The sequence below is a fragment of the Ambystoma mexicanum genome, chromosome 3q, assembly GCF_040938575.1.
Source record: "Ambystoma mexicanum isolate Mex_15411 chromosome 3q, UKY_AmexF1_1, whole genome shotgun sequence".
Lineage (NCBI taxonomy): Eukaryota > Metazoa > Chordata > Amphibia > Caudata > Ambystomatidae > Ambystoma > Ambystoma mexicanum.
This window is the reverse complement of record NC_090926.1, coordinates 1,122,840,440-1,122,865,697: the sequence shown is the minus strand read 5'-3', so window position 1 is coordinate 1,122,865,697 and position 25,258 is coordinate 1,122,840,440. Positions and strand designations below refer to the sequence as shown.

Genomic DNA, 25,258 nt, shown 5'->3' with positions numbered 1-25,258 from the left:
CGGGTGCGGGTTCCCAAGCAGCTGGCAGGCTCTCCGCCTCATCTCTCCCCCCCCTAGTTCCAGCAGTCTTGTCCCTCCTACCCCCCGTGCTTCCGGCACCCACATCCACTTGTTTAAAAAAAATGTAAACTCGTCTGATAACCACCTCGTCACATATTGTAGTTGACTAGCCACATAGTATACCTCAAAGTTGGACAGTCTGATGCCCCCTTGTTCATACAGATTTTGAAGCTTCCATAGCACTATTCGATTCCTGGAATTGTGCCATATGAACCCTCTGCACATACTTTGTACCCTGGCGAAGAACCGTCTGGGTATCATATACAGAATGTTCACAAAGTCGTGTAACAACCTAGGTAGCACCACCATCTTCAGTAGTGCTACCCTCCCCTTCATGGTCAGAGGTAGCTTGGCACAAAAAGCCATGCCTTTCTTAATTTTAGACACTGCCTTCTCTGTGTTCTGTTCGTGTTCCTCTGTGATATTATGATATATATCAACTCCGAGAAATCTAAATGTCCTAGTTTCCCACTTTATTTCTAGTACTGGCAGATCCTGTTGTAGCATTCCTACATATCTGTAGCATTCCTACATATTTGCCTATGGGAAATATGCTTGACTTTTTAGGGTTAACTGTTATGCCCGACAGTGTTGCACACCTCTCCATAACCTCCAGGATATATTCTAGGTTCTCCTCAGGGTACTTCGGATATAAAAGCATGTCATCTGCGTACATCGATATCAGGTGTTGCTCACCAATGCTGCCTGGTGTACTAGTATACTAAAAGCACTTATGGACAAAATAACCACTTTGAAGATTAAAATTAACAACAAAAAATACAACTTACTGTCAGACCCACTCTCCACAGTACCTGATCTCCGCCACTTGGCTCCTAGGCACCCCTGCAAACCCTTTAGCTTCTCGCCTTTATGTAGTTGGGAGGTGGAAAACATCATTAAAAAACTTAAACCTTCAAACTGCCAAGGCGACTCCTGTCTAGCTCCCATCATCAAGGAAGCTGTCCATGACTTAGCCCCCTTCATCACCACCCTCATTAATGCCTCTTTTAAAGCAGGCACGGTCCCAGATAACCTCAAGGATGCTTGTGTCCTCCCCCTCATCAAAAAACCTACTTTAGACTCTAGCAACCTGTCAAATTACAGACCGATTACTACAGTGCCCTTCCTCCTGAGAATCCTAGACTGAGCAGTCTACTAACAAATTTAGGAATACCTTGAGTCCAATGGACTCCTCGGCCTGCGACAATCCGGTTTCTGCCCAAAATATAGCACTGAGACAGCCCTCATTGACCTAACAACACAAATTCAGGATATTAAAGACACAGGCAAGTTGTCTCTACTACTACTACTTGACCTCTCGGCAGTTTTTGATCTGGTTGATCATCAAATGCTCTGCCATCACCTAAAAACTGCTGCCCATTTCTCGGATGAGGCCACCGTTTGGATCAGATCATTTTTTGCAAACGGAACTATGCGTACCTTCTCTCCATCTGCCTCATCTGATCCCTTTCCTGTCACATGTGGGGTCTTGCGTATCCCCCACATTATACAACGTGTTTACCAAACCTCTATTTCATATTCTCGACTATCTGGGTGTCACCTACACTAATTATGCCGAAGACACCCAGATACTCATTCCCATTACTGGTGTTCACACAACTGATTTAAAGGTTCTTAATGAGATCTACTCAGTCATTCAAGCCTGGATGGCACATCATGGTTTATGCCTAAACGATGATAAGACTGAGTTACTCATCCTCGGCTCTCATCTTTGACATAATAAACTGGACCCGGCTTTCAAAACCTTTGTCATCAACGGGAATATCATTAAGGTGGCAAACAATACCAAAACCCTCGGCTTCCACCTCGACTCCAACTACTCCCTGACAAAACAAATTAACTCGGTGTTCTCAGCATCAGCTTACACTTGGAAACTTGTGACAGGCTGCAGACCTTTCATCATCACTACTAATTGCATCGCTCTGGGAAGAACCCTTGTAATGTATAAAATTGTTTACTGTAATGCCCTTTATCTGTGGACTAGCCAAAAGAACATTAATAGGCTCCAAGTAACTCAGAACAATGCTATCAGATCAGCCCTCAATATCCCTAGAAAAATGCACATCTCCGACACCAGACGGAACCTCCACTGGCTCCCTCCGTCACTCAGAATATCTCACAAAACCCTTGCACTTACACATAAATGCTTAACCAAACAAGGCACCAGAATACCTGGCCAACCGCTTCACTGCACACACAGCTACCAGACCACTTAGATCTGCACAAGCTCATTCACTTTATATACCTAGATTTAAATTACAAAATGCAGGGGGTAGGTCCAGCTTCCCAGTTCTTGCATCTTAACTTTGGAACCCACTCCCAAATCTTCTTAGAACTGAAATCCAATACTCATCATTTAATAACAGAGCTAAATTCTGGCTTACTGAGCAAGACCTAGCCACCACCTGCGCTTGATTGTAAATATCAGTTATGCTTTGTTATTGCTTGCACTGAGTAGACTTGCATAGGTGGACAACCTAGCTACTCTAAGTAAATAATGTGTACTCCTAAGCGCATATACTATGTATTTAACTGTAATATATGTTTTGTATTTTCCTCCACTAACATGGACATCCCTGCCTCGTGCCCCTTCCCAATTGCCATTGTACAGATGTGGTCGCCCCCGTCCTAACTCTTGCCGTTGGTTTGCTATAAACCAATTGGACCCACTTCAGGTAAGCAGGCCCAATGCCATACTCCTTCAAAACCGCCAACAGCCAGGGCCACTTAACCGAGTCGAAGGCTTTCATCGCATCCAGTGAAATTATTGCGATCTCCTGAGAACTTCCTTCTGTCCGCTCTATGATATGGTGGAGTCTTCTAAGGTTGTCGGAGATATTCCTACGTGGGACATACCCGGTCTGGTCTGGATGTATGAGTTTATTTACGATTGGTCTTAGCCTAGTCGCCATCACTGCTGTAAGTATTTTATATCCTGATTGAGAATAGAGAGCGGTCTGTAAGACCCACAATCTGCGCTCGGTTTATTGGGTTTAAGGAGCAGGATGATGATCGCTTCCCTGAGGGACTCCAGCAAAGTGCCCGTGTTGAACACGTCGTTTAGCATCGCCAGCAGCGGGGGGAGTAGGTCCGGACTATATGTTTTATAGAACTCGCTTGGGAGCCCATCTGCACCTGGGGCCTTGCTGGTAGGTGAAAGCTTGATAACGTATTCCAGCTCCTCAATGGTGATTTGGGCCTCTTAAGTTCTCCAGCATTGGATCTTTCACAGATTCAGATGCTTGAATATTCCCTGTCGTCAGACTGGGAATCCTCGGTGATAAAATAATTCACTTTTTTTTTTAAATATACATGCATTGCTACATAGAAATGCATGTACATAGTCCATTATGGCCTATGAGCCATTCCATTGTGTAGTCCCTCCACCTCACTTTTGTCCTTTATGACCTCAACCATTGAGGTGGCAGGGCTTAAGCTCCGCCTCAGTCAGCCATCTTCAGATTTTTCACCGCAGTCTAATTGACATAGGGAATCCTCAAGCTCTCTGAGATTTTTCGATTTTTCTCCTATTTCCACAGTATTTCTACCACATTCCCCATGGCTAGGGGCTATCTCCACTGGTTTTTGGGGTTTTAAAAAACTTTATTTTGACCAGAATTTGTCGAGCGAACTTTCTCTTCAGATGGCTGAACTTCAGGCTACGAAGAAGCCTTCTCTATTCAGGGATTGCACAAGGTGCAGGAGAAAGGTGGTTTACATGAAAGACCCCCATGATCACTGCATATACTGTCTATATCCTCATGACATCCAGAAATGTCCCATTTTCGACTAAGACCCTACAAGACAGACATAGAAGACTTCTTCTGCATTTGCAAGCCAAGGGACTTTCTTCTGACGAGGAATCTGCGAAGACAGCCCCTGTTCACTCCTGCAAACCATCTGAGAGGCAAACTTCTAAAAGAAGGGCTTCTTCAGTGGAAAGGAGTTCCTCTCCCACTCCCAAGAGTAAGAGGAAGCTGGAAATTATACCTTTCCTTCCTCCCCTGTATTTTACAAGCCATAAGATGAAGCATTCTACTGCGAAAACTACCTCCAACGGTAAGGAGGAGTTTGCAAAAAATCAGGGGAGGTGGGGGGCACAGTCGTCCATGGAGAAGCCGTCTACAACCCGCAGTAAATATAGAGGCCCGTCGTCCATTAAGCCATTGACGAAACCCTCATCGACGATCACCACGCGACAAACCGCATCGTCCACGACTAAGTCGTTGTCGGCGAGATTATCATCCACGAAGCAACCGTCGACGAAGGAAGCTCATCACTCGTCCACGAAGCACTCATCCACGAGACATTCGTCCACAAAGCACTCGTCGACGAATAAGGGCAAGCTACCGTCCATGAAATCTTCGTCCACGGCTCCGTCGACGGCACCGCAAGCGTCTTTATCGACAGAAGAATTAGGGCCCAAAACGCTCCTCGCTGGTGCCTGCTGATCCTTATGCCCCTGTGCTCATGTTATCAATGCAAAGGATCGTTGAGGAGTTAAACAGATGTCAAAATGAAAAGAGCAAGTCCGCTGTACCGAGGGAGCCAAACCTCCCGCAAAGGGATTTTTCACCTCGACAAAGCACGCCAAGACATTTGCTTTCCAGGAGTAGGCCACAGAAAAGAGTGCATACACCGGAGCCACCGCGCAGGTCTAGGAGCAGGACACTTAGTGCTTCACAGACCAGGGTCCCTTCTCCAGCATCGTCACATAGGACAAGATCTCCAGCTAGAGATCCAATGATGGTACCATCTTCTGTTTCGGTCTCAGACTGGCAGGAAGATCCTTTCAGAGAATTTTCTGAACCGGAAGAAGGCGAGATCATGCAAGAGCCTGATTCTAGCGAATGGGACGATTACATTATTTAAAAAGCCCAGTAAGAAAGATTCTCCGAGTGGCTCTTCACCGCTGGATGAGCTAGTATCTTTTCATACCATCATCGGCAAAGCAGCAGAATTGTTCCAGTTACAGGTCACATCGGAGGAGAAGAAGTCGGTGCTTTATGAGCACAGGGACAAACGTAGGAGAACTGTTACTACCATTCCTCTCCTCAACACCATTTGGGAATCCGGATCCAAGATATTGCCCACACCCTTATAAACTCCAGCTCTAATTTCCAGGCCTGAGAAAAAATACAAGGCTCCTGAGTCTGCACCTCTTTCTCTACGAGGTCATACATGTCATGACCCCTATCCCTGACCTCCTCAGTTGCAACATCCCCCTGACAACAGTGAGGTTACAGCCACCCACAGTGAGTCCAAGGGGCTTAAGAACCCATCAACAGCAGACTTGGAGACAGTCCTGGCGCCTTTGGCGCCAGGCTCATTATCAAGAATAAGGCAAGCCCACTTGGGCCTTAATCCAACATGGAGGCCCTTCCTGCAGCTCAGTTCCATGAACTGAAGCATGCAGGCTAGAGTTTTGGGTGTCGTTGAATCTTCAGGTGTGGCTGGCTATATAAGCCACACCCGAACTGGGATTCACACTTCGCGTTATTCTGCACTCCTGCAGCGTAATGCTCACCGTGTCCAGCTCATCTGCTTCTTCGGCGGCTTGAATCTGCAGCATCACCGGCAACCTGCAAGAACAAGAACAGCATTATCAAGAAACACTTAACTGTGAGTAGCAGCTCCAACATCCATCCGCGCACCAGTCCGCGCTCAGTTGCTCACCCATCTCCGGAGCGCTGCGCGGCTTTCAAGAACAATAACAGCATTAGTGAGGAACAATTACCTGTGAGTAACAGCTTCTTCATCCGTCCGCGCTCGGTGGCTTCCCCATCTCCGTAGTGCTCTACAACCTGCAAAGTAAAGGACAACATTAACAGCGGTTTCTAACATCGCGCTGTGCTAATCTGCAACAGTGACTGAAAAAACGCACAAAACACCATTAACCACTTACCTGCATACCCGGTTACCAAACAAACTGCATTCCGGATCAGCGCACAGTCTCCTGTGTGAAGGAGAGAAAGGAATACAGGTTAGCAAACTGGCTCACATTGTGCAGCACCGCGCTTCACGCTAAACTACTTACCTCAGCCTTAACCATCCGGCGATGTGGCTCCGCAACAGCAACAATCTCTGTGAAGACAGAAAGCGACATTAAGAGCAAAGAAGGGAAAACAAACACACCGAAAAGCACAGGGAACATAAAAAAGACAGGAGAAAAGACTAAAAACACTCAACTGAGCACATTAAACAAGTCAGTGTCACAGCCGGACTGGACCCAACACAAGTGCAAAGGACCAGTGAAGTAACTAGGCCCTCAGAGCGCCCTCAACTAACATGCGCCCCTGCACTGAGACGCAGGACGGAGAGCTTCACGCACAAGAAAATAAGGTTTGGCATAATCCTAAGGGAAGGGACTTGGTCAGTGGGAGTTGGGAACCCGCATCACAGGCTCAGTATCTAAACCCCCCATTCTCCTGTCATAGGACCTGTCCACCAGCCAACATACAACCAAGCAGAAAGGGGTCCAGGACAGCGCACAGCCTCCATCCAGCATCGTGTGGCGTCGACGTGGATATCAGGTGAGCGTAACAATACAAAACCGGACTCCGTCATCACAGTAGCAGCTAGGAAAAAGTTGACCAATCCAGCATCACCTCTTATCAGCCCCACCGGACAAGGACGTTCGCAAACTAGAGGCTATGGGCAGGAAAGTGTCCACATCAGCATCGCTTACCATTGGAGCGGACAATGCGCTGGTCATGACAGCGAGATTTGACCGCAAGCTTTGGCTCCGCATGTCAAAGCTGGCCAAACAGCTACCTGTAGAACTCCAGGAAGAAGCCAGGTTGATTATCGCTGATGGGGAAGCAGCTTCGGATCACATGATTGACGCAGCAGTTGATGTGGCAGAGTCAGGTTTCAGGCAGATGGCCCACAGCACAGTGCTGAGAAGACAGGCCTGGATGAAGGCTACCAATTTCAGGCCTGAGGTCCAAGCTCAGATATTGGACATGCCCTTCGATGGTCAAGAACTCTTCGGGGAAAAAGATTGATGACCACCTCAAAGGAATCAAAATGGACATGGCACGTGCTATCAGCTCTTTCAAAGATAAAGACAAGGATCGCCGGTCTTTTTGTCTTTTTCGAGGTTCATCCTCGAAGTACAGAGGTTTTAACATTTCTTCCTATGGTCAAAAGTCGCAAGGTAATTCACACCAGGGCACCAAGTACCAGTCTTCCAACAAGTATGCCCAGAGAGGGCGGCGGGGCTCCGCTCAAGGGAAGTCACAGAGCAAACAAAACTGACAGTCCAGCTCATCCCCCTCAACGTCACACCCCGGTGGGGGGAAGGGTGAGAGAGTTCTTTCAACGCTGGCAGTCAATAACATCAGACAAATGAGTGTTACAGGTGGTCCGCGAGGGACACACCTAAGAATTTCTATCTAGTCCAGCCCCCTTCCCTGCCCCCGACTCCGTGCAAGGTGCATATATTAAAGCAAGTCATCTCCAAAATCTGCTGCACAAAGAATCAATAGAGCCAGTACCTTACTGTCTAAGGGGGAAGGGTTTCTACTCCTGTTTCTTCCTCATCAAAAAGAAGAATGGTCAGTGGCGACTCATCTTGGACCTGAGAGTGTTGAACAAATCTATCAAACGCATCAAATTCAAGATGATAACTTTGCAAAGAGTGCTCCCTTGGCTAAACATGCATGATTTCTTAGCCACTCTAGACTTGGAGGACGCATACTTCCACGTAACAATCCACACCAGCACACAGAAAATTCCTCAGGTTCACTTTAGGCGATCTTCATTTTCAATTTCGAGTGCTCCCATTCGGTCTGAGATCAGCACCGACAGGGTTTACAAAATGCCTGGCATCAGTAGCTGCAAAACTCAAGAGGACAGGAACAGAAGTCTTCCATATCTGGATGACTGGTTGATGAGAGCAGGTTCTGCCTCAAGCGCACGCTTGGCAGTTTCAAAGACGGCAGATCTTCTAAGAGGGTTAGGTTTCTCCATAAACGACGCAAAGTCCTGCCCAGTTCCCAGCAAGACAGTTTCTTTCCTGGGAGCCAAACTCGATACCAACATTCCCAGGGTGAGACCGTCGGCAGAAAGAGCAGCAGCAATTCTCCGCTTGACCTCGTGGTTCTTAGTGAGAGAGACAACACCGGTGTGCTCTTAAAAATCCCTCCTGGGCATGATGCCCTCATGTATATTCCCAATACCAAATTGCAGGCTTCGCATGAGGCCTGTCCAGGAGGCACTGGACCACCAATGGAAACAAGCTCTCAGCTCTTGGGAGGACATCGTCCAGATTCCAATGACGCTGCACAAGACTCTTCGATGGTGTAAGGCTCTGCAGAACCTTTTATAAGGGATACCGTTTCAGGCACCAACGTCGACCCTTCTCTTGAGGACGGACGCATCTCTTATGGGCTGGGGCACTCATCTTGCGGGCCTACAAACCAAGGGCTCTTGATCAACCCAGGAGTCCCAACTCCACATCAATGTGTTGGAACTCCGGGCCATACGGTGGGCACTAAAAGCTTTCCTTCCGGTAGTAGCGGAGCAGGTACTCACTGTCCAGACAGACAACACGACCTTCATGCACTACACAAACGAGCAACGAGGCACGAGGTCAGATCTTATCTTAAGAAGCTCAACTACTATGGGCATGGGCCTTGCATCACAGAGTCAAAATCAAGGCGGAACACCTTCCGGGAGTGGACAATGTCCTAGAGGACAAACTGAGCAGGGACTACACGTCTTCGCACGAGTGGGAGCTGGACGAGGAGAAAACCCAACGGGTCTTCACCTTATGGGGCCATCCTTATCTCAATCTTTTTGCCAACAGGGCCAACAAGAAATGCAGAATGTTCGCTTCCAGGTACCCAGAGAGTGAGTCAGTAGGAGAAGCTTTCTCAGTGGATTGGACGGGGAAATTCCTATATGCCTCCCCCCCATTCCCCTCATTTCCAGGATACTACGCAGAAGTGTTCTATGATAATTGCACAGGACTGGACACGGCAGGTCTGGTACTCGACCCAACAGCACCTATCCCGATGGCCCCCGATTCGCCTCAAAGCGCATCAGTATCTATTGACGGCACAGAACCGCAAGGTCCTCCACCACGACCCAGTGAGCCTGTCTCTCAAGGCCTGGTTCCTGAGCAGCGAAAGCTGATGAATCTCAATCTGCCTGCGGAATGCTGGGATATAATCGGGACCTCAAGGGCTCCTTCTACACGCATCACCTACACTAGAAAATGGACTTGTTTTTCCAAGTGGTGTGAGACGTACGCTATTGATCCTCTCATCGCTTCGGTTGAGCAAGTACTCCCTTACTTATTACACTTGGCCAAGGCAGGTCTTTCAATGTCTTCGATCAAGGTCCACCGATCAGCCATTACGGCATACACAACGGCCCCGGACACGCAGTCCTTACTCTCCCTTCCGGCTGTCAAGATCTTCCTTAAAGGACTTTTGCGTACATACCCACCCACGCCCACACCGGTTCCAACCTGGAGCTTGAACACTGTGCTAACAGCCCTCAGGGAGCCTCCTTACAAGCCCATCCACAGGTGCAACATAAAATTCTTGTCATGTAAAACGGCTTTCTTGATAGCCATTACTTCGGCCAGGAGGATCAGTGAGTTACAAGCCTTATCTTCTGATCCTCCCTTCACATTGTTCCATAAGGACCGTGTCATTTTAAGACCACACCCCAAGTTCCGTCCGAAGGTAGTATCGGAAATGACGCTCACAGAATGTTTTGTCCTGCCAACTTTCTTCCAGAATCATTCTTCGGAAGCAGAACGAACATTGCATTCTCTGGACATAGCAAGAGTATTAAAGTTTTATTTGCAAAGAACTAGGGAGTTCCGTTCTTCAAATAGACTGTTCATCGCTTTCTCTGGCCACATAAAAGGCCAGCATATTTCCAAACAAGGTCTGGCACGCTGGGTTTCTTCTTGCATCACCCACAGCCATCAAGCGAAAGGCGACCCCCCTCCCCATACCACCCTCAGCACACTCCACCGGAGGGAGAGCGGCGTCAACAGCGGTCCACGCAGGGGTGGCCTTGAAGGACATATGCAGAGCCGCCACATGGAGCACTCTGCACACGTTCGCTAAACACTACTGCCTGGCTGAAGATACTAACAAAGAAACTGCAGTTGGACAGGCAGTGCTCCGCCACCTCTTTGCATAAGGTCGGAACCAGCCTCCCTTTCCCACCTTTCCCTGAGTATGGACCTGTTGTGTTGCTGCATGGTAAAGGTTAAATGAGAGATCTGTTTTCTGTATTTATGCATATATGTAGGTGATGGTGACATGTTTTTAACTGCTTGGTATTCTATTCAGGCATCTGAATCTATGAAAGATCCAATGCTGGAGAGGTCTTAGTTACTTACCTGTAACTGTATTTCCCCAGTATTGGTATCTTTCATAGATTCACATGCGCCCACCCGCCTCCCCTGAGAGACTGCTCCTACGCTCGGCTTCCATCATACTGTAATTCCTACGGTTCAAAATCTGAAGATGGCTGACTGGGGTGGAGCACAATTGATCTCCCTCTGCCAGGCTCAGACCAACTTGATCTACTTCACCACAACCTTTGTATTTATTTTATTTGTATAGCGCATATCGGGCCCGTAGGCAACCAGGCGAATATCTTCAAACAGTGGTTACATCAAGGGAGGTCATTACAGAGGACAATAGGTACAAAGCATAGGATACAGGCAAAGTGCATACAAGTTTGTCAGGCAAACATGAAAGTCAAGATAATTAGGTTTTCAGGATGACCGTTGGTCATCTGAAGTGGCTAACCAGAGCTTAGCTTTGTGTTTGAATAGGTTCAGAGATGATAGGTTTCTAATGGGGAGTGGCACAGTGTTCCAGAGTTTGGCTGCCAGGACTGGGAAGCTGGCCCCTCCGGCTGTTTGGAGCTTGTGTCTAGGGATCATGAGGCTCTGGCTATGGTCCGACCTGAGTGACAGAGGCGGGATATATTGAGTGAACCGCGAGGATAGATAGATAGGGGCCTGATTATTCTTGCATTTATAAGTCAAGGCAAGAGATTTTAGTGAAATCCTTTGGGCTGAGAGCCAGTGAAGGTTCTTCCTGATTTCCGAGATATGAGCTGATATAGGGATGGTGAGGGCTGCTCTAATTGCGTTATTTTGAGTGATCTGGAGTTTATTGAGGTTGCATTGGTTAGTACCTTGGTATAGTGCGTTACAGTAGTCAAGTTTGGACATAACCAGAGTCCTGGCAAGGGTGATACAATTCTGAGTAGAGAGGAATGGGCGACATGCTGTGATCAACTTGCATGTGTAGGCCGATGCGGATGCGACTGCATTGGTTTGTCTGTGACGGGAGAGAGTGGAGTCTAGGTAGATTCCAAGGGTTTTTGTGTCTTTGGATACTTTTATGAAGTTGCCATCAATGTTGAAGGAACTGAACAAAGGGTTCAACTTATTGAGTCTTTGTTGTGTACCTAGGATGAGGAGCTCTGTCTTGTCGTCATTGAGACAGAGCTCGTGTTGTGTCATCCAGGCTTGGATAACTTGGTAGATGTCGTTTAAGGATTTCGAGTCTGCAGTGTAGTCACCAATGATGGGGATGAGTATCTGGGTGTCATCAGCATAATTAGTGTAGGTGACACCCAGATAATCAAGCACATCAAACAAAGGTTTAGTGAACACATTGTAGAGAGTAGGGAATATGTAGGACCCTTCAGGGACCCCACAGGGGACTGGCGCTGGGTCAGCAGAGGAGTTAGGGGAGAATACTCTCATGTGTCTATTGTTAAGGAATGAACTGATCCACTTGGTGGCATTATCGGAAAAGTGGGCTGCCGATTTCAGATATTGGCAAAGGATTTGGTGATTGACCAAATCGAAGGCGGCAGAGAAGTCCAGTAGTAGTATTAGTGCCAATTTGCTGTTGTCTTTTTGATCCTCAATTTGGGTTTTGAGGTCCAAGAGGGCTGTTTCAGTCCCGTGTTTGGGTCTGAAGCCGGATTGTCTAGTACCTAGGAGATTTTGTTTCCATATAATTCTGTATCTGTAAGTAGGCTGCTCTGTCTAATATTTTTAGAAGAAACGGGACCATAGTGATGGGCCTGTAGTTAGTAGGAATCTCTGGGTCTAGGGTCATTTTTTTAGGAGAGGGATGACCCAAGCATCCTTCAGATTGTTGGGGACCACTCCTGATTGAAATGAGGAGTTGATGAAAGTAGTTATGAATGGAGCAAGGTCGTGGGCTGATTCCTTAATAATCGGTGCCGGACAGGTGTCACCTTGGCAATTAGAGGGTTTTAGGTTACAGATAATTTTTTCAACCTCCGTTATGGTGAGAGGCGTAAAACTGAATGGCAATCGAGAGACTGGTCTAGTCATTTTAGGTGGCAAGGTTTTAGTTAGGGGGGGTAGTGAGAAGGGTGTTTTGTTTTGCATTGATTTTAGTTTAAAGAGTAGTTATTTTATTGAGAAGTGCCGTTTGAAGGTTATTGCACCAGGTGCTGTCTTTAATGCATGAGTCCGGGACGGGTGAAGGTGATTCTAATTCTTTGAGAATTTTGAATAGCTCCTTCGTGTTGGATTCGGCTTGAGATATGCATTGGTTGTACATCTCTTTTTTGGCTTGTAGGATGGCTTCCTTGTACTTAAGAGAGGTGATGAGAAGGGCGTCTTTGTTAGCCATGTTAGGAAGACTTTTCCAAAGAGCTTCGGCCTTCCGCTTTTCTTTGCGCAAAACTCTCAACTGCGGGGTGAACCAGGAGTTAAAATGGGATTGTTGTTTGGCTTTGCGTATTTTGAGTGGGGCTATAGTCTCAATGGCTTTGTGCAGGGTAAGATTGAAAGTGTCTACTAAGACAGTGGGGTCATTGTGTTGCGCAGCGCATTTGTTCAGGATTGGGAGAATGAGCGGGAGCAATTTGTCCCTAGTGATGTCTTTGTTCCTGGTGGGTATAGCAGGGGCTATGGTAGGTTTGGGCTGAGGGTTGGTGGCTGGCACGTGTAAGGTAATGATATGATGGTCTGACCAAGCACAAGCAGTGTTAGAGCTGACCGAGGTATTACAGTTAAGGTCTGATATTCAGTCGAGTGTTCTCCCCTTATTATGAGTAGGTTCAAGAATGCGTTACTGGAATCCTAGGTTGGCAAGGGTGGTGGCTATTTCAATAGCCATGTGGTCCTTGGTATCGGTGAGGCCAAGGTTGAGGTCACCTAGTAGCAACTTCTGAGAGTTAGGCTTAGTGTTGGCAGACAGTATAGATGTGATATCATCAGTGAATGAGCAAAGTGGACCTGGGGGTCTGTATATGAGATGAAGTGTCACTGTGTTAGTCGGTGAAAGGGATAGTTTCACTGAGATGGATTCTGCAGAGCTGAGTTCGGAGTTAGGAGTAGTTCTCATGGGGATATTGTCTCTGTGTATAAACGCGACGACTCCTCCTTTGGACATGTTGGATTGGCGGTCACTTCTAATGATGGCGTAGCCGTTAGGTATGGCTAGGGCAAGAAGTGGGCCAGACGCAGCATGTAGCCAAGTTTCGGTGATGGCTAGGAAGTCAAGGTTTTGGACCATGATGAGGTCCACAATGTCAAGGGCGTGGGCCGTAAGGGATCTGGCATTGATAAGGGCTCCCTTGAGTGAAGAGATGGCGGTGGTGGAGGAAGGGAAGTTTGGTATCGTGGGTGTGGAGGGCTGTATATGGGCATTATGGCTGCGCTGAGTGCAGGGTATCCGGGGCAGTCTAGATCGAAGTCTAGCATTCCTATATTGAAGCATGCATGGTTGATTGGATGTGGGTTTTGTAGCAAAGTGCTTGAGCCACAGAGCCGGGTGGTTGAGGTAAGGATTAGTTGGGGAGTCTATGCAGTGGTGCATGGTAATGGAATGAGTGGAGGGGAGGTTGTGGACGTGGATGAGGTGTGTCTTAGCAATGCTAGAAGAGCGGGTGCCTAAGGTGGAGGTTAAGAGTCCTGACATGACCAGGTAGGTGAGGTGGAGGCTGACGGGGGGGGTCACAGACGCATGACGTAACCTGGTAATTCGAACGTTAAGTAAGGTAGGGCGCCAGGCACTTGCTGGCCAATGGGTACTTGTCAGTGAGATAAGAGACAGTGGAGCCGTACTCTCTAATGGAAGTTGACAGTTGTAATACAATCCACTCGGGGGAGTGGTGATCTAGGGATGTGAGTAGCAGTGGAGGCGAAGTATGAATCCAATGACTCCTAGGTGCTACACCGGACACAGGATATCCGACAAGACATATGTACAGGTGCGTTCATAATCGGGATAGTCACTAACATGCTCGATGTGTCCAAACCGGACGGTATATGTGCAAAATTACGGTCAGAGAAATCACAGGTACATTCAATATGTCCGGCAGGACAGTTCATGTGCAAAATCACGGTCAGAGAAATCACAGGCAAATTCAATATGTCCGACAGAACGGTACATGTGCAAAATTGCAGTCGAAGGTAATCAGTGGCCAGGCTCAGTGTAGTTGCTACATGTACAACATGGTTAGTAATGAATGCCAGGCTTGGCAGTGAAGCAATAAGGCAGTGAAATGTACAGAACACCTGAAAAGAAGCGGTTGTAAAGAGTACCGGACTTTCCATGTGAGTGATCAACAAAGTGATGACAGATGCAGCGAGAGCATGTGCATATACTGTATGGTGCGCAGGTGATCACCCTGCGAACAGATGCTTTTGTATTGTGACACAGAGAAGGTACGGTTACTGCGACTAGTATAAAAACGTGGCATTGGTAAATGTTAGCTAAGTGAAAGAGTTCAGGAGGAGTATCAATGGTCAGTGAAGATGGGGTACATGATGAAGAACGACGTTCAGGGCTGCAAAATGTTCAGCATCATTAGAGCTGGATGAGGGCTTACCAGACACTGATACGGGCAGCTCCTGAAGTTCCACGTGTAGATAGGGTAACTGCGGAGCAGTGTCCAGCGCTCTAGCGCAGGTGCGGACAGGGGCAGACAGGAGGGGCCTGTGGCTCAAGGGCCTTAGGCTGCTTAGGGCCGGCCCCCGCCTCCGATCCTCGGCACGAAAGCATATGTTAATGTGATTACTAGGCAACCGAAGTAAACGAGAAATTGCAGGACCACGTCAATTCACAATTCTCTACAACATGTTTTCTTTTCATCTGGTTACCTTACAGAGACGGATGATTGAGCATACACACAGTGCTGGACCAGTCTGTCAAAGGTATTGTATCTTGATTTCAAAGTTCAATCACTGATCAGCAGTTCAACTTTACTTGCGTCTTTTATAATATGTAATTCAAACAATGTTCGTTCCAGCGCTCACCATACAATGTTGCCGCTTGCAAACTTGGCTTCAACACAGACCCATCTTGAATCGGTCTCCCCAACTCACCAGCTGTGTTGGTTTCGCTTCCTTTTCTTTGTTCTTGTAGCCAAGGACAGTACCACGGCGGCTGGTAATTCTCTCCGCCTTTATTGACGTGGGAGGGCCCTGGGTACCTCCGACACACAATGCAGGATTCTTCAGTCTCTTTTCCTGGCCTTGCGCTTTCCAATCTCGAGGGTTCCTGAAAACAACGGTTCCTTGTCGAAAAGGTCAAGAGAACTTCCCTCCTTACGATCCCTTTCTGTTTTGCCGTCTTGCGTCTCTCGTTAAACTGCCATCTTGGAACTGCTGTTCCACGCGTGTTTTGCGTTGCTCAGAGTGTGCACTTTTATCCGTGTGGAGAAGCTTAATGGGAGTCAGCTGTGTGTGATGGGCAGTAATTGCCTGATGTTGCCTGACCATTATATTGGGACTCGTCAGGTATACAGCTCGGGCGTTAGTTGCTTTTCTATCATAGCGGGCTGTCCAGGAGAAAGTGTGTGTTGTAAAGGGGGAGGGGTTGGTTTCTAAATATCCTACTTAGTAGGATGGTGTAAAGGTGTTATAGGGAAGGGGATACTGTGTCTCACCATCCGGTGTCCCACTCCCTGAAGACACTTCACCCAGGTGATCCTCCTGCACTGGTCCACTCATAGGAACTGGATCCAAAAGTGATGGCTGTGTACTGACCACCTGGATGACAGATCCCCGGGGACTAGTGGGTGAGACACCTTCTGGTTTCTGAACGCTCACACCAGAGAAAATACAACTGCCAGGGGAAGGAAGGCCCAAGTCGATCTTGCAAGGATAACCAGTTTAATCTTGTGCCCAGGTGAGAGCAACAGCAAAGAACTCTGCTTCCAAGAACGTTCTGCCAAAAAATAGGTACAAGCAGAAACATTTAAGGCAAACACATTGACATAATGACGCAATGCATATGGTGACAACCCACGCTGCTGAATGGATGGACCCTATACATGTGCTGCCTTCATCCATCTTGGATGGCAGTTTATTGGTCCCAGCCTAGTCAGTCTGTCTTCCATTATGTGGGCTCTTCGGGGCTCATCTTCTCTCAAGGTCAGACAACATATTAATTGTACTCTTACTGTACAGCTTGTTTATCACTCATGCCATGCACTTGGCAGGCTTCAAAACAGACACACAGGAGGTTCCAAGGCACGCTAACCTTCACCTGCATATTTCACTCACTCCCTCTGCGCCATCCGGCTCCAGGGTCTCTGCCCTCGTTTTGAACTATCATTTATCCCTCCAAGCACCTCGCAATACAAATCACACGATTGTCGCTTCAACGATTCATCCTGTCCATCCTCTTTGAACATTTCAGAACTCGTTACTTTGTGCTTTATGGTCAAAGGGCACCTGGTGTCATGGAATTCTGGGATCTTAGAGTTTAGTCAGTTTTATGGGCTATAACTCGTGGTCACTCAGGAGTGGGCAAGGTTGTGCTTTTGCCAAAGTGATATAACGAAGCGAACACAGAAATATGTCAATAACTGGCAGGACAGCACACTACCTTGCTTGGCAGAAGGACTTGCTTCTCGGCGAGCCTCGGTTCTTCTGAGTTCTGTTGTTTCGGTTCTTCGAACCTGTTCGTTGTAAAGATTTCCATGATGTCTTCGTCTTCTCCCACCCCGCGGCCGGGTTTTAAGAAGTGTTGGGACTGCGGGTCCAAGATGTCGTTGATGGATTCGCACGACGCCTGCCTCTGGTGCCTCGGTGAGGACCACGACACGGATGACTGTGTAGACTGCCAGACGCTTACATCGAAGGCCTTGCGGGAGCGTAAGAAGAAGCTTTCTGTAGGTAAGGTGGCCAAGCCCCTGAAGTCGAGATCCACTGGGCTTTCGACTGAAGATTCGAGGGGCGACTCTCCGCATCGTCGACGTAAGTCCGGGGGGTCTTGGTCCAGGAGTAGGTCCCGCCATTCCTCTGCCTCTTCGAGGCACTCACGGAAGCGCCGGCATCGGTCGCCTTCCCTGTCCTCATCCAGGGACTCTGCCCGTCAGCGGGTGGCTTGTCCCAACAAGCACTCCACTCCTGCGGAATGGGATCCATTCCGGCAGGAGATGTTGGTGATTTTTCAGTCGCAGGGCTCCGTTCCGTCTGCGCCGTCGAAAGACACCGGCCGTGACCGTGCTAGAGACACCACTTGCACACCTTCGGGCTCGAGCGGTCGTCGCGATCACCGGGCACCTTCGAGGTCCCGGTCGGACAAGAATGGTCGCTCTAGACATGCCCGTTCCAGGTCCTCGAAGCCCTCGAGACCATCGTAGCCTGTGAGGTCTTCGAAGAAGACATCGGCGCCGAGGTCATCGAGGGACTCTCCAGAGGCTCTGCCTCCGAGGAGGCCTTCGGCGCCCAGGCTGTCAAAGGACATGCTCGGGGCTCCGCCCTCGAGGACTGTGTCGAAGCCGTCGGCGCCACGCTCTACGCTGATTCCATCGACATCCTCAACGCCTTTTGAGGCTGCTTTGTTGGTGGTACCCCGTGGCATGGTGGAACCCCCTAGAAAGGCTCTGGCCAAGGCTAAAAATGTCTTTGTCCCTTTTTCTGTGCCCTCATTCCAGCCTCTGGATTAAATTTCGGAGTAGGATGAAGTATCTGAGGAAGGTATGGTTTCTGAGGAGGTACCTGACACAATTTTGTCTGGTCATAGCCAGATTGAAAACCTACGGCAGTCGTTGCACGACGCCAGTGTTCTGGACACCTCTCCGGAGGTGGAGTTTGTAGGCCTGAGCCTGGCACCCATTCCGAGTCCTCGTACCTCTTCCTTATGTCGAGGGTCACGGAATACTTGGGGTGGTCTGCGCCATCAGCGGATTTTCTGCAGGATCACCTGACGGATATCCTTGACCAAGGTCCACCAACTGATCCGGTACTGCCATTCCATATGGCCTTGCAGAGAAGGGTGGCAGCAGCTTGGACTGCTCCGGAGAGTCTCCTGGCAGTGAGCAAGTCTTTGCTGTGAAAATACCACCCAGCCAGTAGCGACTCCTGCTACTTGACCATGCACCCCACCCCGGAGAGTTTGGTGGTGCAGGCAGCTACGGCCCCAGCAAAGTAGGCGTCATACCCTACCATCCCTCCTGATAGGGACGACAAGCGTTTTGATGGCTGGGTGAAGAAAGTGTTTTCTTCAGGGGGTATGGCTTTACAGGCAGCAAACTCTGTGTGTACCTTGTCACGTTTTACGCACACTCTGTGGAACTGTATTTCGTTAGTGGCTGAACATATTCCCGAAGGGGAGGAACGGGATAGTTTTCTTGCTGTTGTGCAGGATGGCAAGGATGCCATGTGTGAGTCAGTTCAGTCAGGTCTGGACATGGCAGATTGTGTCAGCCGGTCCATGGCAGCGAGCACCGTAATACGCAGGTTTGTGTGGTTGCAGAAGTAGGGGTTTGGTCCGGATGTGCAAGCCCGGCTCCTCAACATTCCCTTTGATGGAGAACATCTTTTTGGCAGCAAGGCTGACGAGAGCTTTGAGAGGTTGCAGCCCTCTAAAGCTCACAGTCCTCTGGCAGGATGTCGGACCCCGTTCAGGTGCCGCCCTCGGTCGCCCAGGACCTCCTGTGGTGGGCCGTCGAAGGCAATCTGATGAGGGGGCTCCATTTTGGCTGCCCTGGCCGGGGGGTGACTATCGTGACGGACGCGTCCCTCACGGGATGGGGAGCTCATGCCAACGAGTTGACAGTCAGCGGTCGTTGGTCTCCGTCGGAGTCCAGACTCCATATCCATCTGTTGGAGCTGAGGGCCGTCAGGCTTGCCCTGAAGGCTTTTCTGCCGACTGTGCGAAGGAAGAATGTCCTGATTCTGACGGACAACACAGTGGCCATGCACTACCTCAACAAAAGGGGGGGGCAGGGTCATTTCCTCTGTGCAGGGAGGCGATGCAGATCTGGTTCTGGGCCATCCAGCAGGACATTTCGAGCTCGGCAGTGCATCTGGCCATAGACGAAAACGAGACGGTGGACGATCTGAGCTGGCAGAGCGCGATCTCTCACGAGTGGGAGCTGGCTCAGGAGATTCTCCTGGAGATTCTCCTGGAGATCTTCGCCTGTTGGGGGACCCCACAAGTGCATCTCTTCGCCTCCTGTGTCAACCGGAAGTGCAAAAAGTTCTGCTCGCGGGAAATTCCTCCAAGAGGACCCTTAGGGGACGCGTTCATGGTGGAGTGGTCCTTACCACTGCTGTACGCGTTTTCTCCAGTCCCCGTCATCCCGCAAGTGCTGCGGAGGTTACGGAGGTTCGGTTCCCGGCTAATCCTCATTGCTCCGGCATGGGCCGGGAGAACGTGGTACCCGTACCTTCTCGGCTTGTCCATCTGCCCTCCACGTTGTCTTCCCTACCGAGACGATCTGCTCTCACGGGAGGGGGGTCAGGTTCTCCATCCAGAGGTCAGATCCCTTAACCTTCACGCTTGGCTTCTGAAAGTTTGAGGTGTAAGGATTGGGACCTCCTTGAAGACGTGATGAAGGTGTTGCTTTCGGCCAGATGGCCTGCAAATGTTTGTGCCCTCCCTGTTTTACACGTGCAAGAAAATAAAACACACTCCCCGGACAGGGAATAAGGCAGAAGCGAGCGGGCTGCGAGAGTTCAAGGAAAAGTTTATCTAGATCTCAGAGCGCTCTGGCAAAATTAATGTTACAGTACATTTTATAGGTACAATGATGCGTCTAACATATGATACTAGTTGGACCCGGATTGGTCAGCCAGGGTAGTGTCTTAGGTGTGGGCATCATCTCGTCCTCTTGGTTGGTTGCTTGGTTGGCAGGAGGATGGACGTCAGACATCTGTGCCTCGAATGGGTGAAGTTCAGGTCGCTGTGAAGCAGTGTGGTCACTATCTAAGCTAACATAATACATTCTCTATAATGCATGCCCTAAGTAATAATGATTCAAAGACTCTCAGTAATTTGTCATGTCTCTATAAAAGTCACACAGGTATTTATATCATCTGTAGCCTTTGGATTATGCAAGTCAGAGGTTAAGCATCTTCACCACTATAATACAATGACTAGGGTGTAGGTTTATGCTTACAAGAATCTCAGGTATGTGGCGTTTGTTAGTACTTGGCACGATATACTGCAGCAGGGGTCTAATGTTAGTTGGGGGTCTGCTGGGTAGGCATCATGGCGTGGTCAGTGGTCTGCTACATGAAAGGAATACCTTGCAGGGACACAGGGTCAGAATGGCAGGACAGTGATCTCAGAGGAAGAGTGATGTGTTACATTTATTAGTTGCTGCAAATACCTCCGGCTTCAGCGTGAGAATGGAGCCGCAGAGTTTTCCAGTCAGAGTGGGAACGAGGGTGGGGGCCATGTGCCCTGCGCTTTCGTACTATCGCAGTGAGGCCTGCTCAGTGGTCCCATCTACGCGAATGTAACCCAAAGTTAACATCGCATAAGGGCAAGGGGCGTACCCACTACTGGAGGCACTTCGTCCGAGTCTTGTACTGAGAAGTGAAAGATACGAGAGGCCTGCTGGCCCCTCGCTCCCACACATTCCCCCCTTTCGTTACATCTAAAGTAACGAATATTTATTTTTTATTCTTTTTGTTCTCCCTTCGGTAGTACTCAGCCTCCGCAACTGCTTCGTCCCACTCTGGGGTACCCTTTATTGGCATCTCTGCCCTGCATACGCTTCTCAAGCTATTCCGTCGTCTTGCATATTCGTCTGGCGTACACATCAAATAGATCCCACCAACTCCATCTAAGTCCACCCATACCTCTCTGTACCATTGCAACTCCCTTGGTTCCTTTATTGTTGTATGATGCAAATTATCAACCCTGTCCCCATATTGCCTGTAAATGGCTGTCATCCTGTATTGCAGTGTGGTGTATTCCCCTGTTTGTATTTGTGCATCTATCATAGTCCCGGGAGGATAGCTCAGCGGCAGCGTGCGCGTCTTGGAAGCAGGACGACACGAAGCAACAACAGGTTCGATCCCTGGGGCCGCGCTTAAAAACCTCTGGGTGTTTAAGCGCGTTATAAATACGCAACTAAGAGAAAAAAAAAAAGAATTACGCAACTAAGAAAAAACAAACAATCCCTGTAACAGCGCCTCGATGCCTGCGGGCTGTGTGAGCGCTTTATAAATGTTAAATAAATAAATAAAGAAATAAAATAGTAGCTACCATTGTCGGTCGTCCCATTGTTTCCATCATCAAAGCCGAAGTAGGCATGCTCTTTTCACAGCACCAGAGTCCCAGTTGGCACACACAGAAGAATAGGAGCACAAAGACGATGATGGGGACGAGTATTTTCATTGCCACGTTTACCCATGATGGTATCCAGCCGAGCAGATTGTCGAACCATGTGCTTTCCTCTGCACCTCCTTCTGTTCTCATCCTCTCTCCTAAATTGTGTACTGCTGTTATAACATGCGATAGTGTCCCATTATCAGCATCTTCAGTTGGCACGAACGTGCAACACGCCCCCCCCCCCCAATTTTTCAGCAAACACCACTGTCCATTGCCGTGACTAGATCTAGGACATATCTGTTTTGCATTGTCATTAGGCGCAGTGCACGGAGCTCTATTTTTATAACGTTGAACCCTTCTTCAGTGTCGTTAGTGCGCTGGGGTGTCATCCAACTGGCTATCTGCAACCATTTGGCGTTTGTTCAAGGAGTGAGGTAAAAAATGTCTCTGCTGATGAAAAGAGCTTGTACTTCTGGGGGATCTCAGCAAGGGGTTTCGATGATTCGGATGAGATATAGTTGGAGGATCTTTTTCTTCGTGATAATTTTTTATTCAGTTCATATTCTGACAAAAGTTCATAACCTGGAGCATCTGTTATCATTATTTCAGGCGCATTGGTTCAGCCGATTGTCCTGCTGCCGATATGCCAGCCAATTCTCCCGTTGTTGCTTGGATATGGCTTTCTGGTATTACCATCAGGGCTGTATGGAGGGTGGCTAAGGCAAAAATACCTATCCATGCTGTTGGGAGGTGTAGATAGGCTTGTTTGCCGCAAATCCAGTACATGTCCATTAGTGCAGCAGTGCCTTTCTTCATGTCAGGTATGGTTACCGTCTTGTTGCATTTCTTTGTTTCCCCCATGTTCACTGTTCCTTCCCCATGGAAACACTGTTCATGTGGTACCTCTTTCTGTATTTTGATAGGTTTTTCCAGCGCTGTGACCCACGTTAGCTTTGTGACATTTTGCGACCATATGGGGGAACATACTTCTGTTATCCATTGGAAGGTGCCATTGGATAGCCCTCGGAGTGCTTCTGCTTTGCATTCGATAGTTTTCTCGTGCCATTTATTTTCTGCATACCTTGTCCCTTTGATGACAAGAAATGGCTCCTTAAGGCAAATTACTCCTTGGCGCTTGCTTGTGCATGTTCTCTCATTTTCCAATTTTTCCATTGTGACATTGTGCGCTTGGAAGGTGCTTTTTATCCTGCACAAAACCAAATGAATCAAACATTGGTCCTCAGACAAGGGTACTTCCTGGGGTACTAACATTTTCGGTGTTCCTGATGCATGTGGGATGAGTGAACAGACGTAACCGCTTTCATTTGTTGCTTACTTCGCCGTGGCACTCATGTCTGAATACCATTTATTTTATTGATCAGGGTGGCGGGGCTCTTCTATTTCATCTAACCCCAGGTCACGATAAATGTCGTATCTTTTCCCTTCTGCCCCCCTTTTTCTTCTCCTTCTCCCCCCCCCCTTATTGTTTCTCACTTTTTTGTAATGTATTGGAAACATTCCAGCCCAGGCTGTGTCATTGTTGTTCAATATGGCATGTGTATACTCATCAGTGGAGGCAGCGTGATATGAGATAGGGTGTATGGTTGTCTGTGCATGCGTACTTGTTAGTTACATCATTTGGCCAATAATAATCGCCATCATATTCATTAAGTTCACAATCATTACTCATATTTATATTTGGAAGTAACAAGGAGACACTTGTTGGGCCTACGGTGGCGTGTTCTGGAGGTTGCATTACATTTGTACCATTAGCATCAATGTCCTATGTTTCTTTCCGCATTGTCCATATCAAGTGCAAGCCTTCTCGTATCAAGTTAGCCCCGCTCCCCCCCTTGTGCATGTCATTAACCAAAGATAGTAGTGTGTAGTACCAGGCCATAAAAAACATTAGTGAAAACAATACTGCAGCACATTTTAAAATGCATTCAACATTGCTAAATCTATTAGCCCTAATGGCCTCCCTATTGCTATCTAGCATTAGTTGATTCTCCGCGATTATGGTTCGTTGGGCCATTTGTCACCTGGAGGGTCGATACAAATCTATTAAATCACCACAATATATACATGTATTTACATTTCAGTTTCATACTTGATCAACATTCGCTTTTGCTTGTTTTTATTACACATCTATTTTTATTAAGTCATTCGTGCAAAAGAGAGAGAGATCATGAGAAAACAAGGCGTATATTATAACTTTTGTCTTTTGCATATTCCTTTTTGTCAAACAATTTTGCCATTACTTCTCAATCTCATTTGTAGTGCTACTAGCACATTCCTGTTCGTCCTGGGGGATTGTACTATTGCGTGCCCTCCTCACATCTGATAAGTGCACCCAATATGTCAACCCCTTGACTTTCACTGCAGTGGGTGTACTATATGTAACCTCGTAAGGGCCGTGAAACCTGGGTGAATTCCATCTTCTCACAAAACTCCGGACATACACTTGTGTTCCTGGCATTAGCGGCCCACTTGGGTTGTCTGTGGCTGGTGGGGTAGTATCAGTTGCCACATTCTCAGTAAAAGGTGGTGCTATCTGTCGTGCTATGCTGCGTACTGCACGCATTAACTGGGTCAGGTATTCCTTAAATTCTCCCCCAGCACTGTGGCAGCCCTGTGTGCGTCTGATGCTCTCCTAATCGGGGAGAGTGGTGTATTCGCCTCCCAGGGACAATTACATGGGGGCTCAGATGATGATCCTTACATGGTTGAGTTCTGAGTTGGAACAGTGCTAGGGGCAAGCAATACACCCAGTTTTTCTTCAGTGTATTACACAAATTTGATAGTTTACTCTTGAGCAGTCCGTTGATCTTTTCCACCACTCCATTTGCCATCGGATGATAAATGGAACACAGTTTGTGTTTCACCCCCAAGAGTGACGTCACTTCTTTGAAAAAGTCATTCACAAAGTGTGTGCCGTTGTCTGATCTTATCGCATCACATATCCCCCATCGAGAAAAGACCTCTCGCACCAGGAACGTTGCCGCACACTTCGCGTCTGGGTGGGGACATGGGCCCGCTTCCACCCACCTGGAAAAGGGGCATACCACTACAATTAAATACCTTGCTCCATTACATCGCTCGCCCATGTCAGCGTAATCTATGTGTAGTTCTCTAAATGGTCCTACTGGTCGTGGCAGGGTGCCACGGAGTGTTCTCAATGTCATTCCTGAATTGTATGTTTGCCATGTTGTGCATTGTACTATACATTTTGACAAATGTTCCTGTAAATTGGGGACAAACCAATGTTCCTGGATGTCTGCAGCAATATGTTCTTTTGCTACGTGGGCTTGGAAGTGCAGCTGTTGGAATACTACCTCTAGCAAATCTACTGGCATTACTACCTTTCCTGTTGTCTCCTGTCTCCAAATTAGGTCTGTGGCTGATTGTTTGCACCCCTGTTTGCTCCTCAATTCTTGCTCCTCCTGTGGTGCTCTTCTTTGTAGTTCTATTATCTGCGCTATTGGTGTGTTACTATACGCCTCTTCCAATTGCTCTGTAATGGCTGATTTTACAACGCATTCGATTGTTGGTGTTGTATTGAAATACGAGGCCTCCTTCGCTGCTGCGTCGGCTGCCGCTTTTCCCAATGATACCGCATC

At 48.1% G+C, this 25,258-nt stretch overlaps 1 protein-coding gene across 6 annotated transcripts in view; it reads left to right on the top strand.

The window, feature by feature from the left end:
* The window catches only part of AKAP8 (A-kinase anchoring protein 8), a 1,455,819-nt gene that overhangs the window by 730,562 nt on the left and 699,999 nt on the right, over window positions 1-25,258 (top strand). The window lies entirely within an intron of this gene.